Here is a 15,398-nt window from a genome sequence, read left to right as displayed (position 1 = left end):
ACGTAATCAGTCGACTCAGATATGACATGACTACTAAGGTGACATGAAAAGCTCAGACCTGTGAGGACAGAAACGGCATTGCCTCTCCATTTCTTCACAAGCAGATTTTGTCCCCAAACAAAATCTCTACAGCAAGGCTTTTCAGTTTAATCTTATTCACTGGCGTTCTTGTGCATAAAAATAAACGAAGCGGACACAATTTTTTTTTTATCAGCAGCCAACTTACCAGGGTTGCCACTTCTCTTACAAGGCAGTTTCTCGCAACTGTACATTCCAGTCGAAAGTACGAAATAAACCCCTTCAGTAAATCTCTTTTAAACCCGAGAGGTGGATACTGTGTCACAAACAACAGCACGAATGTTATAAAAAGCCTCAATAAACAGAAACAAAACGAAACGTCGCTTGAAAAAGAAAAACTAATGAAAACGCAGCCACAGTATCCTGTGTGGCGAATGACTCATTCTGTGTCAAGTGTAGTGAAACACATCGCGTTTTTCTTCGTAAAATTTGCCACTCCGCATGTATTTCGCCTGTCTTCACGCGAAACAATTCAATCTTTCACTGGTGACATCTTAAGATAAACAAAAAATGGCGGCCATAGTGCTAAAAATACGGAATAAATACTAAAAAACATTAATCTTACTATACAATGAGGCACGCGATTCTTGGAGACATGCGACGAAATTGAGGTGTTCCACATCTGAATTGTCCAGGCACTGCAGCCTCTCCAGCAGCACAGGAAACTTGCCCAATGCTGGAAATGTATTGACAAAGGTTGTTCCTTTAAAGGACCAGAGTGAAACCACGCATTTGTGATATTGGGCCAATACTGAAAATGCATTGCCAGAGGCTGCTCCTATAAAGGTCCAGAATAAACCACTCATTACCAATATTGGGCCGATATTGGACTTGTATTGACTAAGGCTGGTCCTTTAAAAGACCAGAGTGAAACCATTCATGTGCAATATTGGGCCGATTACCTGTGACGCTTGGGTCACATTTGTGCCATGCCGTACTTGTAGCTTTGAGAAACTTTGAGGCATACGAATACTGAGTGATGCCATACTTCGGGTTTTGAGACATTCTCAGACTTGCGATTCTTGAGACCCACCCTACTAAAGGTTTTTCAGACACGTCATACTTTGAGGCATGCCAAGCTTTGAAATACTTTGAGGCACACAATTCTCCAGTCTTGAAAGAACGAAACAGGGCAACTAAAACGAAAGACCGGCGAAAAGAAAAACACACACAAGCGCTGAACTTAAAACGGGCTGTTTTACATAATGACATGAGATGACATGAGCTTGTTCCGCGGCGGCTTGATGTTTAACTGTGTTTTCCCGATTAAATGGAAAGTTATAAGTACAGAGGTTGCGCAAGTCTTTCCTTTCCTTGGCCCTTCGTTCTAGTTGCGCTTCGTTCTTTCAAAATTACCCACTCCACTATGTTGCTACTATTCTCGAGCCCCACCAGAGTTGAAACTTCGAGGTAAAACTTATACTTTGAGGCACACGATTATTGAGCAATTCCATACTTTAGGCTTCGAAACACACCAAAGCGGCATACCGAACTTTGCGCCACGCGATTCTTGAGCCACACCACCTATGCTTGAGGCGTGTCATACCTTTTGATCGAATGCGCTTGCAAAACGAGATTGTTCAGAGTCCGTGTGGCACTACGCAATCGCGGCCACGAACTTTGTCTAAAATGCTTACAATGTGTCGTTCGCGCCCTCGACAGACAAGTGCCGGGCCAAGATTACGAAACCGCTGACGTGGTCGCATCTCTGAGGTATATCACTTCGGGGCGTGTCAGTTCGCCGTGACTGGCTGTCGCAGCAAGACCAGATTTAGCGAAATATATTCGCGGGCGGGCGCTGTGCTTGTCAACGTCAATCCGATGTCGCAGAGCTGTCAGCCGCGGCTGAAGAGGATCGAAGGAGCGATCTAAGGTTTGCCTGCCTGTCTCGTTTCGAGACGTCTCTAGCTGCCCTCGATTCTACTTAAAACGTCGTGAATACGCTCACGGCGACCCCGTTGACGCGTTCGCTTTAGCCGCATTTCTTCGAAACGATTCGAAAGAGTGAGAAGAGTCGTTGTGGCGACACCTTCAGACGCCAAAGTGGATGCGGGCGTGATCCATCTGGTCGGCGCAGGGGTAAGCGCTGCGTTCAAAGAGAGTGCACGCTCGACACACACGATGACGTCAGAAAAGAGCAGTCGCCGCAGAAAGTGAGGCGCTATACGCTGTTAGACGAGATGATCAAGATGAAAGCCATTTTGTTGAAGGCCAGTTTTGGAGCCTCTTCAAAAAGAGGCTTTCTACCGCTAATACCACTCGTGATCCGACCCGCCTGAATGAAGCCAAACACTCCGGCGACAAGGGAGAGGACATGACTATTATGTTACTATTGTAAATATGAATATTATAAATGAAAGCAAGACTTTAAGTACATTCAAAAAGAGTCTTCACAAGTATGTATTGTTTCGAAATGAAACATATTGTAATGTCCCAAGTGCTTGTATTTAATTTTTTTGTCTGGTGATGGTGATGATCTCTTTTATCACTACCAAAAACAGGGGACCACTCCAAAAAAAAAAGTTTTGTCTGCAATTCATATGTTTACGGTAAGGTAAACTGTACGTCCTTTATGTAGCGAATATGTATGCTACATTGTATTCTTTGTATTCAATGACTGCCCTTCTTGCCTGCTCTGTATGATGTGTCACACGTTGCAGGAGGTTGACGCCGAGTCAGGCATGCTGTTGCCTTTTTGTCAACCTCCTTGACAACTGTATCGTTGTCAAAATAAACTTCAAACTTCATAAACGAGGTCCACGTGACGTGATGACGCATGAACCAATCCGAAATGCGGAAATGAATACACTCAGAGTGAAATGCACCTTCCATAGTCTTTTATGCCTACTCCATTTTTACTCCAATACAGGCGGATTCATGTTTAGAGTCTAAATTCCCTTATCGACCGTCGCAGCGCTTTACAAGTGGGACGTCAAGAGTTTCGTCCAAGTCCGGAGGCATTGCGCAGTGCGGCCTGACAGTTGCGGTAAAGCGTGCCACAGAAAGGGTCCCGCCAAACGTCGGAACGCCATACGTATTGTCAGTGGACAACGATTACCTTTCGTGACCCCCTGCTGTCAGACCCAACAACATCAAAACTGCTTATTGCAGTTGGTACTTTGAGTTGGTACTTCACAGTAGGAAAATATGGCCAGACCGAAGTATAGAATACAGAGAACGACAGTCTGGCTTCTGTCAACCATCCCTGCGGGCTGTTTGTCCTTTCGCCATAGCCTAACCCTTACAAACAATTTTAGTAACGTTCTTTAGAAAGCCTTTAGACAAATGTTAATAGAGCCAAGTAACATTGAATAGAAAGTCTTTTAAATGTCTTTATACTTTTTAGTAACAACCTATCAACCGCCTTCGACAATTGGCCACCGTTAACAAAAAGACTCAAGTATGTAGAAAGTCTATACTTCCTATCATCCTGATACCAACAGTTTCTATATACTCCCTATGAACCACTTACCAACAATGTCCACCAACACTCTATCAACGGTATTCCAACAAATTGCCACCGTCATAAAAAAAAAAAAAACTCAAGTGCGAAGTCTTCATGAATCCCACCATCAACTTATCAATATTAGCAAACCTGTTAACGACACTGTATGAAACTTTTATCAACACTGTTTTATCCCTTCAAAATCATTTTGTGAACACTGTATACTAAACTGTTTAAAGAATAACAGGCGCAAAATGCCAATTATTACATTCATTTATTATATACCATGATATTTTGGATGTCTGGCGACATAATCAGGGGATATTTATCCGTTGAATATATTTCATTCTTCCATAGCGATATTTCTGTACTGTACTCCCCTGTTGCGGATTGCGTATTCCACCCAGATTTTGTAAAAAAAAAAAAGATACAGGCACTTCTGATCGACGGAACGCACTATACCGAGCGGTAGTTAGAAGTTTACTTTATCAAGAAGGTTGGGTACAGCTCCATCAAGAGGCGCTTTGTCAGGAATGCTCAGTCATGCGGAGAGCTGCTTTCCTCGAAGGCTTCCTTCTGGTTTCAAGCCTCATGTTCGCACCTTACGTCGCGGTTCTGTTGGTTATTTGCTTTCCATAGGTTGCTTCTTACGCAATTATTTTCTTCTGTGCGTTGTCGTTCTTTTTTTTCCTTTTATTTTGTTTGTTTCGAAACCAAAGAACCGCGCACTCGTGACATTTTGCTGAATTCGAGTGGAGCCTGTCGCAGTTTTTTTTTTCTTTCTTTATGGAATCTTAGTAACATCGATGGACAGAAGAATAAACCTGTTGTTTGGTCTTTCCTGCCACGCATGAGGAGTTTTTTTCTGCGCTTATGCCCGGAGTCGGTTTGTTGCGGTTCCAAGATGATGTATAGAACGGATAGTTTCGAGATCTTTTTAGGCGCGTGTTGTTGCCTACCAATGCATATACGGCTGCGAATGTGCTCAAGTCAGGCAAGCGCGAAAAAGTAAACTAAACTATTTCACATTTGTCGCCGTTCCTACGCCTTTCTTCACTTTCTGTGTCCTCCTGATCTTTAGCGCCATGCTTTTTCTTCAGCCCTGAGCAATTTATGCTAGTTTGGCTTAAAATGAAGGGAGGCCTTCGGCGAAAATTTCTTAACTCATGGACCTCCCTGAGGTTCTGTTCGATTTCTTTAACTTTCTTTAATATTGTTGAGTTCCTCGGTTCCAAGAATCTAGTGGCTTAACCATATTCGTCAACACACTTACTTGCCTTTTTTATTTGCATCAACTGTCTGCGGATTTCAGTGACATTTCTCGTGTTCTAACGTACTCAGTCATTCGCCGGCGTTTAATGGATTCAACGCGCCTGTTTACCTGCATTCGACTTTCGGTGCATTTCATAGATTTCCTTTGGATTTCTTTAGATTTATCCGGCTTTCCTTTGAAAGTCTTTAAATTACCTTGACTTCGTTTTCATTTAGATTTTTTCCTGCTTTTTTTCTCGTTAATTCCCAGAGTATTTTCCATGATTAGTTCTGTCTTTTCTGTTTCGTTATGACTTTTCTAAGGGCTACATTTTCATGCACATTCTTCCTCAATAATTTGCAAATACAACGATATAATGACCCTGGCGCAAGTTTTATTAATCTTGTGAATACATGCAAATAAAACCAAATTCATTCCTTAAAATGTCATTCACTTGTGGCTCGTCTTTCAAAGAAAAGCTAAAAAAAGGCTGGAAAACACATTTTCCTGGAAAGGACAAAGCTGTAGCCGGTTAAGAAATTGCGACAGCGGAAGCACTGCGTTTTTCTGCCCTGCAGTATTTTTTTCTTTCATCCTTAATTTTTCAATTCAGTGCTGCAGATACGCCAGCGAAACTAGTTACCAAACTTTTTAATACATGTAACTAAAATCATTCATTCATTCTTTCAAGTTTCCCCCTCAATAAAAAAAATGATCGAAAGTCACATCATTTTTTTTCGCAAAGAAAGGGCGTATCCGATGAACAAGTGGCGACTTGCAACAACGAAACAACGTGCAGTACATTGAGTTAACTCATGGATAACACATTTCATTAAAATAGTTCATTCATTCTTTCAAGTTTTATTCCCTTCAATAAAAACATGATCCAAAAACACTTTTTCTTTCCAAAACAAAAGGCGTATCCGATTAACAAGTGGCGACTTGCAACAACAAAACAACGTGCGGTTCACCCAGTGTATTCACGGCTTGTTCAGTCCCCCTTTCTCTTTCCTTCTCCCCCGAGTTCACATGCGGAGCCCGGTGACCTGACCCGACCCAACGTTCCATCGATCGGCCAAAGCGTTCACCTCCGCGGCCGCACGCAGAGCAGCGCGAACGCTGCCCCCGCCCCGCGACCTGTGGCTCGAGTTCGCGCCCGAACACGGAGACGGGACGGAGGAAAATAGCGCGCCAAAAATAAAGCGCGCGAAAGAAATATAGACTGAGAAGCTGTTTAACTGAAAAACAGAGAATTTAGCCGGCGTTGAATTCCGCTGACCTGCTACCTCTGCTTGGGGAAGGGATTCGGAGAGAGAAAGACGGAATGAGAGAGGTTAATGAAATGTTTAGGGGAATCCCCCAAGGTGGAGTAGACTTCTAATAAGGGAGTAATTACTCAATGGCATCCACCCAAGCGCAACCATACGGCTACAAAGGAAAGCTTGGAAGGAAAGGATCAATTCGATCTCGCGTTACCATAAGCTTGCTGTCTCGGTTAGTTCAGTTGGTAGAGCGACTGCTCCGGTGAAGCGGTGGTCCTGGGTTCGAACCCTAGACCAGGACGAATTATTCTTTAAATGCGAAGTTTCTGAGAAAGCTGTATAGCTTTCCCTTGTAGCCGCATGGCTGCGCTTGGGTGGATGCCAATGAGTTATAACTCCCTTATTGTGGTTTGTTTGGTTTGGTTTATGTGGGTTTAACGTCCCAAAGCGACTAAGGCTACGAGAGACGCCGTAGTGGAGGGCTCCGGAAATTTCGACCACCTGGGGTTCTTTAACGTGCACTGACATCGCACAGTACACGGGCCTCTAGAATTTCTCCTCCAAAGAAATTCAGCCGCCGCGGCCGGGATCGAACCAATGAGAGAGGTGTAGTAAATTGAATTGCTAAGTTCCCTACGTAGAGAATGCGCAGTGAGAACGCTGAACGGAGCATTTAGAGTTTGTCTAGAAGACCAATGTCATCTAAATAATCGAATAAAAAGTTCATGGCGCGTCTCTGCTGCCTATGGCAGGCTAAGCGTTCTAATACACAGTGCAGTGTTAGAAGCACTTGAATGAGTGATTCCACAAGATGCTCATAATGTGCACGGTGTTCAGCATACGCCGGTCATTCTAACAAAATATGCTCCACTGTTTTTGCTAAGCCGCAGTTTTCGCAACACGGACCGTTCGCTTGACCTAAACGGAACTATAAGGCGATCGCATACGCAACGTTTAGACGAAGTCGATCATAAAGAGCTTCCAGATGGCAATGAAGTCTGGGTGACAGTCTTAATCTGAGTAGTGGGTCGATGTAATATCGAAATCGGTGCGGATTTGTCGGCAAGCTCCACAGCCAGTTTTTCCCTTCGTAAGCGCTTTCTTTGCTAGTTGGGACGCTTCAGACCTCGGGAAGTAAATCAGCTTGTAATTCCGGTATTGATAATCTCTGCGGGCTGCTTCATCGGCTTTTTCGTTAGCGAAAGGGAAGACCGCACGGCAACGCAGTTCCAAAGAAACTGCTCACTCTTGGGCGAGTTGGTTGAACGAGTCCTTCCCAATATGTATCTACATATGCGTTGTGTGTCTCCTCACTCCTTCCTGTTTATGACGTGGCGCCGTTTTCTGAAGAGACCCAAGCAAAACGAACGAACAATGGTAAACAAAGGCAGAATGCGCAGATTATTGATTGATTGATTGACTGACTGATTGATTGATTGATTGATTGATTGATTGATTGATTGATTGATTGATTGATTGATTGATTGATTGATTGATTGATTGATTGATTGATTGATTGATTGATTGATTGATTGATTGATTGATTGATTGATTGATTGATTGATTGATTGATTGATTGATTGATTGATTGATTGATTGATTGATTGATTGATTCTGTTGGGATGAAACACGAAGAAAACTGTGTCCTCGTTTGATCACTCATAGCGGAAGTGAATGAAAATAGTTGGTTTTTGAAGTACTGTCTACGCAGTTCATGCTGGTGTGTGCACACATGCTTCTACATCACTGCAGTACTTTCGTTCCTGACTGATATCCGGCTCCAACCTCTGAAGGTCTGTAAATGCCGTCCCTATGACTGTCTTTTGGGGGCCAAGGACTGATGAAGCTGATACAGGACGGCTTTATCCTTGTCCTCTTTTGCAGTTTCCGAGAAAGACATAAAGCATAAATGAAATGAAATGAAATGAACGAAATAAAAAAGGTGGTAGGTACGTGCTATCTGCGGTGGAGCCCCTCCTTGTGACTATTGGAACCGTTGAAGTTTCGATGGTTTTTGGTTTGCATGTGTTTCAAAATGCAACCTTGAGGATTCGAAGGAAAGATATGTTTTTATTTGTAAAAAAAAACAAACGAAAGATTGGCGACTAGCACAGATTCATGTTAATACAGCGCAAAAAAAAAGCTACACGCCGATAGCAGACGGAGGAAATTTTACACACACGAGCGCCGCTTTTGTTTGTATCACTATGGAAACCTGCACGATATTAAAAAAAGAAATTAATTGGATTTATTTGTCTTTTCTTGTAAGGAAAGAGGCACGAGAGAGAAAAAATGCATTCTTATCAGCACCACCCCGCGCCAGGAGAGCAGGACGTCAAACTGGTATCTCCGGTTTCTGAATCATTCAGCTTCTGCATTCTGCCGTGCGGGCAACTGGCCCATGTATGAATTCTTTGTATTGCCAGAAACGGCTACGCATTTCTTCATAAGTTCGCACCCCACGCGGAGCGCGCTAGGATTTACAGAATCCCCCCTCCGATCCTGCATTCCTCGTGACTCAATGGCACACTCTATTCTACCCAGAATAGACGGCGTGTCTGCATTCCAGCAAGGTCGTACCGTGACGAGCGTATTCAACGAAGCGCGCTTAGAACGGTGAGCCCCATATAGGCGAATCGTTTGTGGTCTATTCTAGCACACGTGGAATTCGAGTTAAAGCCTATTCATTTGGCCCAGTCGTTTAGCCCATTCGTTTTAGCCTATTCATTTTAGGCTAAATAAAGGTTTAAAAGAAGGAACGTCACTTCTTCCTCAAAGAAATTACTAAACGAGGTACTTTCTACTAATCTGGTACGTCGCCGTTGGACTTTTCGCCCGCATCGATTGTGTGGCGGTTGGCAAACAAAAACGCTTGCGCTCACCAGCGTTCCGAAAGCATTACAGTCGCGAGCAGAATGAGAGGTAACAAAGCGAGGGCATTCATTTATTTATTACTTCATAATAATGTACGACAAGCGCAATTTTCTCTGTTATCTAACTAGTTTTCCTTTTGACGTATAGTATCCAAAAGTCATTCAACAATTTAGAGGAGAAATGACAACAAACTAGCAATTTTATGCAAAAAGTTTGTTCCCTTTCATATCGCTCACGACTGTACAGTCTAGCTTGACGTAAACAGAAAATGGGGTGCGCCCGCAAGTAGACGCATGTTCATCGTGATCATCAATGTTGTTCAGGTTGTCATCAGCCATGAGAGGCATGTGCCCAGCGGTATGACACACATCAATGTTCGTTCAACACTAAAGAACACAATAGTATATGAGGAACGTGTGCCCACCACTGTGAGGAGCATCATGAGCTACGCAACACGAGGGGACATGAAAGATCACGAGGCACTAGCTTGAGGGACATGAAAAACTATGCATCCCCGTGTGACGTAAAAGACCATGAGGGTCATGTGCTTATACTAATGGCCACATTTGTCTCACGGCTCAGGCAAACCCAGAAAATACTCCAACACTGGTGGACAGAAGGTACCATTAGAGGTCTGTGCACATTGGTGAACACATGCCCCCATGGACTCTTGTAACCTTCAGTGTTGGACACATTCACCCCTGTAACCCTTTACGTCCCCCAGCGTTGCATGGTCCCTCATGTCACCTGTATTTCACAGGTAATCCTGGGAAACCTGGAAAAGCTGGTTTGAGATGATAATGGACGCCGACATTTACAACCACGGCAGAATACCGCGACGTCACCATTCACAGTGGGTAAATTTCCTCAAAAAGCCGTCGCTCAAAACATTTAGTACAGATCCAAAATGGCAGTATTTTTCGGTTATTGTTGACCACTCCCTACTTCAGAATTGAAGGTACGGGAACTAAGTAAAAGAGGAGCCGAATTAGCGGTGCACAGAGCCGAATGTCCCGCCTCTTACATAAAAAAACAGTGACAGTATATAGACTTTCCACAGACGTTTGCCTATGAAGTCTATAGACTTTCTACAGACAAATCTCATAGACAGTATATGGACAATCTATAAAGTTATAACCGTACACTTTTAGTAGACTTTTATCTATAGAAAGTCTATAGACTACGAATAGGCAAAATTAAATATCTATAGGGAGGCAATAGAGTCTATAAAAATTCTATAGAAAGTCGATAGACTTTCCATAAGGGGCGCCAGCAGTTTTCGAACAGGGAAATAAAGCGTTCCAGTGCACTTTCGTCGCCCTAGCCAGTCAGTGGAGGAGGGGAGGGAATCGGAACCTTGACGTCAGAGCCAAGAAGATGAATAGGAAGCCCGCGCATCGCAGCATGCGACAATACAATAAGCCAGTACTCGTAGCAACCGCAGCCAGAGAACGCCAACGACAGCAACTAAAAGGCGGACTCGCAGCACAGGACACACGCTCGCACAACGTCAAAAAGCATGAGCGAATATTTCTCTTTCTGAGAACGAGAAGACGGCAGAGTGTGCGGCGTAGCGTGACGAAACTGTCCGGGAATTTGATAAGCCTCTTGAGAGGAAAACTCAGCGGCGCCGCAGAGTCAACGTTTCGAAATGGAGTTCGTCGAAAACTGGACGGCCTGCCCGCTTTAACAAAACAGAAAGAGGCGTTTCGGCGTGCTCTGGCGCGGGCTTAGCAGCCGATACGGAGTGGCCGCAGTTTCCAGGCGAACGGATCGCCTCAACGACATTTTAATACACACCAGCCCATTAAGTGAGAATAGCAATATAGTAATGATAAAGGTATTATATCTGTTTGTTCTGTGGGCCATGCAGGAATAACCAAGCGGTCTGTCGGCTATAAAAACCAGAACCCAATAATGGTTATAAGTTAGACCACCCATGGTTCTTTCACGCGCACTGAGTAAGTACAGCAGATGGGCCCTTTAGCATTTCATCTCCACCGAAACCACCCATGGTTCTTTCACGCGCACTGAGTAAGTACAGCAGATGGGCCCTTTAGCATTTCATCTCCACCGAAACCACCCATGGTTCTTTCACGCGCACTGAGTAAGTACAGCAGATGGGCCCTTTAGCATTTCATCTCCACCGAAACCACCCATGGTTCTTTCACGCGCACTGAGTAAGTACAGCAGATGGGCCTTTAGCATTTCATCTCCACCGAAACCACCCATGGTTCTTTCACGCGCACTGAGTAAGTACAGCAGATGGGCCCTTTAGCATTTCATCTCCACCGAAACCACCCATGGTTCTTTCACGCGCACTGAGTAAGTACAGCAGATGGGCCCTTTAGCATTTCATCTCCACCGAAACCACCCATGGTTCTTTCACGCGCACTGAGTAAGTACAGCAGATGGGCCCTTTAGCATTTCATCTCCACCGAAACCACCCATGGTTCTTTCACGCGCACTGAGTAAGTACAGCAGATGGGCCCTTTAGCATTTCATCTCCACCGAAACCACCCATGGTTCTTTCACGCGCACTGAGTAAGTACAGCAGATGGGCCCTTTAGCATTTCATCTCCACCGAAACCACCCATGGTTCTTTCACGCGCACTGAGTAAGTACAGCAGATGGGCCCTTTAGCATTTCATCTCCACCGAAACCACCCATGGTTCTTTCACGCGCACTGAGTAAGTACAGCAGATGGGCCCTTTAGCATTTCATCTCCACCGAAACCACCCATGGTTCTTTCACGCGCACTGAGTAAGTACAGCAGATGGGCCCTTTAGCATTTCATCTCCACCGAAACGGCAGCTCCCCCTTCACTGGTTGCGCAAGCATGTTACACATAGTAATACACTATTATAAACTGCTGCAAAAGTACGAAGCACAAATGTACACTCAGAGGTCCATGTCCAATATCCTCGGACTTAATTTTGTAGGAGAAATTGTAGAGGCCCGTGTACTGTGCGATGTCAGTGCACGTTAAAGAACCCCCCGGTGGTCGAAATTTCCGGAGCCCTTCACTACGGCGTCCCTCACAGCCTGTGTCGGTTTGGGACGTTAAACCCCATAAACCAAACCAAATATTGAAGGCAATGGTCCATTCTTCTGATAGCAGCAAAATCTTTCTTTTACCGTTTTTTAATGACTGCCATCGAAAACCAATAAGGAACGCGTTTGATGATAGCAAAAACGTTAATAGAAAAAAATGCAAGACTGCTGTCGGGTGATCTGCTGATATATTCATTCTTATAGTGAAATATTACATTATGTGAAAAAATTGCGTTCATAAACGGTTTCCTGCTCAAAAATGCTTTTGTCCAGAAATGTTAGGCATGAGTACGACACACTTTTGTACTGCAGTACAAGCAGTCAGTGTAAGCACACTTTTTTTTCGTACCCACTTTGTGACTCTGGGTTCCTCCAGATTCCACTCGCGTCAACAGGAGGTATGTAGTACGTATGAAGCACTGGCCCTGAGCGAAAGGCAGATAACGTAAACTAATATGGGTGCAGCAATCTTTCACGCACCAAAATCAAAATAAAAAAGTCAAGAGCAATTGGCATACGATACTAGAGGGAAACAACAAAAAAATTAGAGAGTAAGAGGAAGTTTGCAGTGCAGTGATAACTGAAGCCGATATACACGTAGCAATATCTACTGTCACATGACTACAGTAGCATCGCCGAGCTTCGAAAGCCTTGCTTCCAAGTTAAAGCAACTAGAAGTACAACGCCAAAAGGAATTCGCCGATGTGATTGCACTCAGCTGAACTCAGTTGGAAGGGCACTTTTCGCTGCACTGAGCTTAGAGGCAAAGCATTGCAAAGCTGAACGTTGCTGAAATTGACCGCTATGCGATGTCGAATAACTTTAAAGACGACACTATGAGTTGGTCTGAGTTGGTGATATGAGACAATGATAAAAACAGCGCGTAGAAAAAGGGCAAAGGAGAAGCGACGTTCAAGAACGTTAATGAGCCACGTAAGGCCAAAAATCATACAAACTACGGTAACGACAATTTGAAGTGTCAGGTACCAGTCACTCTGATGTGTTTAGTTTCGAAACTGAATTTAGCCTCTGTGGATGGTTTCAAGAAAAAAACGAGAGGTATTTGATAGATACTGACCCTTATCTACCATTACAATTTCTTGACGTTTGGTTCTCCTTTGGCGTAATTTGTCATTGTTCTTCGTTGATATTTTTCCTTAATTTTGGCACTATAGGACTTCATAAAGGCAGTAGCTGTCTCCCTCTCAAGAGATTGGTTATCAGGAAATTAAAGGCGCAGTAACCGTCTTACATATCTCGGTGGACACCGGAACTGCACCGTAAGGGAAGGGAGGAAGGTGGGAGTGAAAGAAGAAAGAGGTGCCGTAGTGGAGGGCTCCGGAATAATTTCGACCACCTAGGGATCTTTAACGTACACTGACATCGCACAGCACACGGGAGTCTTTCGCCTCCATCGAAACGCAGCCTCCGCGGAGGGGGTTGAACCCGGGTCCTCCGGCTCAGTCGCCGAGGGCGCTAATCTCTGAGCCACCGCGGTGAGTACTCTGCCGTGAGGGGACTTAAGAGAAGAACGGAGTGAACGAAGGAAAAGACTGAAAGGCGCGTTGTGGAGGGCTCCGGTTTAACTTGGACCACGTAATGTTAGAGTACTTTGACATCGAGCAGCACACTGGCGGCGCGATTCAGGTATCCACCGAGGGTGCAACAATTACTGCGCCATTCCCTTACCTCGAAAAAAAAAAAGTTCGCATATTTCCATTTTGTTTCAGCAGCGCAATACGAAAGCAAATTAGTCATCGCGCTATGCGAAACAAGCTGACGCGGCGTACGCGAGACCCTTTGCTTTATAGAAATGCCTGCACAGCGAGGCACAAACACAAAAACTCACACGAGACAGCCACAGCTGCGCTCCGGGCTCCAGCTCACCTGTTGAACGACGTTCGGGGGCGCCGCGCTGCTGCGCTGGAATCGTCGTCGCCGCTTGAGAGAGAGCGCTACAGCCGCCTCTGTCGTGTGGACGATTTCCTAGGTTCCACCGACGTCACATTCCGAACGACTTGGGACACCTTCGAGGCGTTGCGGTTCCTTCTTCGAAGCGCCAAGCGCCGGACGTGGCTGACAGCGGAGCATCAAAGACGGTCGACGAGCAGCGGAAGCAGGTACGGCCGCTGTGGCTCTGGCGATATCGGCGGCGGTATCCAACAGCGGAGCACGGCGATCAAGTCAGCAGAGAAGTGACAACGGCCCGATCGCGTCTCCACTGCGCTGGTGATTCTTGAGAGACGTAGACGAGGAGCGGTGGAAAGCACTACGGCGCACTGAATGTATGCGGCGCGACCGGAATGGCGATATAAGCGCTCCTCGAGAGAGAACGATCGTGCGAGCGAGCCGCCGCGTACCGCCAGCCGCTGCAGCTCCGCGCGCGCCGAGACAAGAGCTCGAACTCCGCTAGCAGACGACCGCGGGCGGTCGCAGGCGGTGGAGCGGAGAGGGGAGAGATGCATGATGGGAGAACAGGAAGCAACGCAGACGCGCCGATAGTGGCGCCACTCTCGCTCGCGGCGCGAGCGGTGGTGGCGAGTGGAAGCAGCTGCGTGACGTATTTCCGCCCCTGGCAGGCGGGAACAGATAAACCTCGATCCAGAACTACTACCGCCTGGCCAGTTGAAACTGCGCGAGAAAGAACACAGACGGGAAGTAAGAAGTATGACGTATGCAGGCGAAGGTTTGCAACGAAAGTTTGCTTCGGTTCACAAGGCGGGACCAATGTGCAGCGGTCAGCATATGCCACATAAAGTACTAATTTATCTACCAGAGAACACAAAATGAACAAGCTAGGATTTAGTCTGTGAAAAGGACAACACTGGGAACTAGACTAGACTAGAGCAGTCGTAAACAAACCAGTTTATTTATGACTGCTCTCGTCTAGTCTAGTTCGCTTTTCTACATTTAAGCCAGAAATTGGTAAAATTGGACGAGCTGCCGCATTTAGTTGTCGCGACGAACAGTTGTTCCCCAAGGAAAGCAGCTGGTAGCTGCAGATTGTTTTGTAATAGAGGAGGGGAAGGGATAGGGGTATCTGTGACAGCCAGCGTCGTCGCTTCGGCGGACGCGGCTGTTGCGACATGCGTCTGTTCTTTCACCCTTTCATCTTATATCTTTCAACTCTCCTCTATCTGCACGTGGCAGCGGTGGTGGCTCGGCTCGAGCCAGTAGGCAGGCCCATGCAATTTCCTTTTCATCCTTCCTTCAGACGAAACAACATCGCTTTGTAGTTTCTCCCTTAGGTAGCGGTGGTTGCTCTTTTCGGGTCTAAAGGCTTTGACAAGGCAGTTAGTCCCTAAATGACTTCTGAGCCGTGTTACGGTGGTCTTGTAGCGTCCACAAAAATCATCAATGCCTCTATCAAGAAATCAATGAAAATTTTAAGAACAAAAAAATGGCAACGGCTTAGCTCAGCTAGGCCGGGATA

The 15,398-nt window shown here is 45.5% G+C and overlaps 1 protein-coding gene across 1 annotated transcript in view; it reads right to left on the bottom strand.

The window, feature by feature from the left end:
- Window positions 1–14,387, bottom strand: part of LOC149329625 (synaptotagmin-1-like) — a 216,960-nt gene extending 202,573 nt beyond the window's left edge. The window contains exon 1 of the mRNA XM_089560364.1: window positions 13,853–14,387. The gene's annotated coding sequence lies outside the window, so the exon portion shown is untranslated. The remainder of the gene's footprint in view (window positions 1–13,852) is intronic.
- Between the last annotated feature and the right edge of the window lie 1,011 nt (window positions 14,388–15,398).

This window comes from Amblyomma mixtum, chromosome 9, assembly GCF_055824585.1.
Source record: "Amblyomma mixtum isolate Tamu chromosome 9, ASM5582458v1, whole genome shotgun sequence".
In the NCBI taxonomy this organism is placed as follows: Eukaryota; Metazoa; Arthropoda; class Arachnida; order Ixodida; family Ixodidae; genus Amblyomma; species Amblyomma mixtum.
This window is presented reverse-complemented; position numbering and strand designations above follow the sequence as displayed.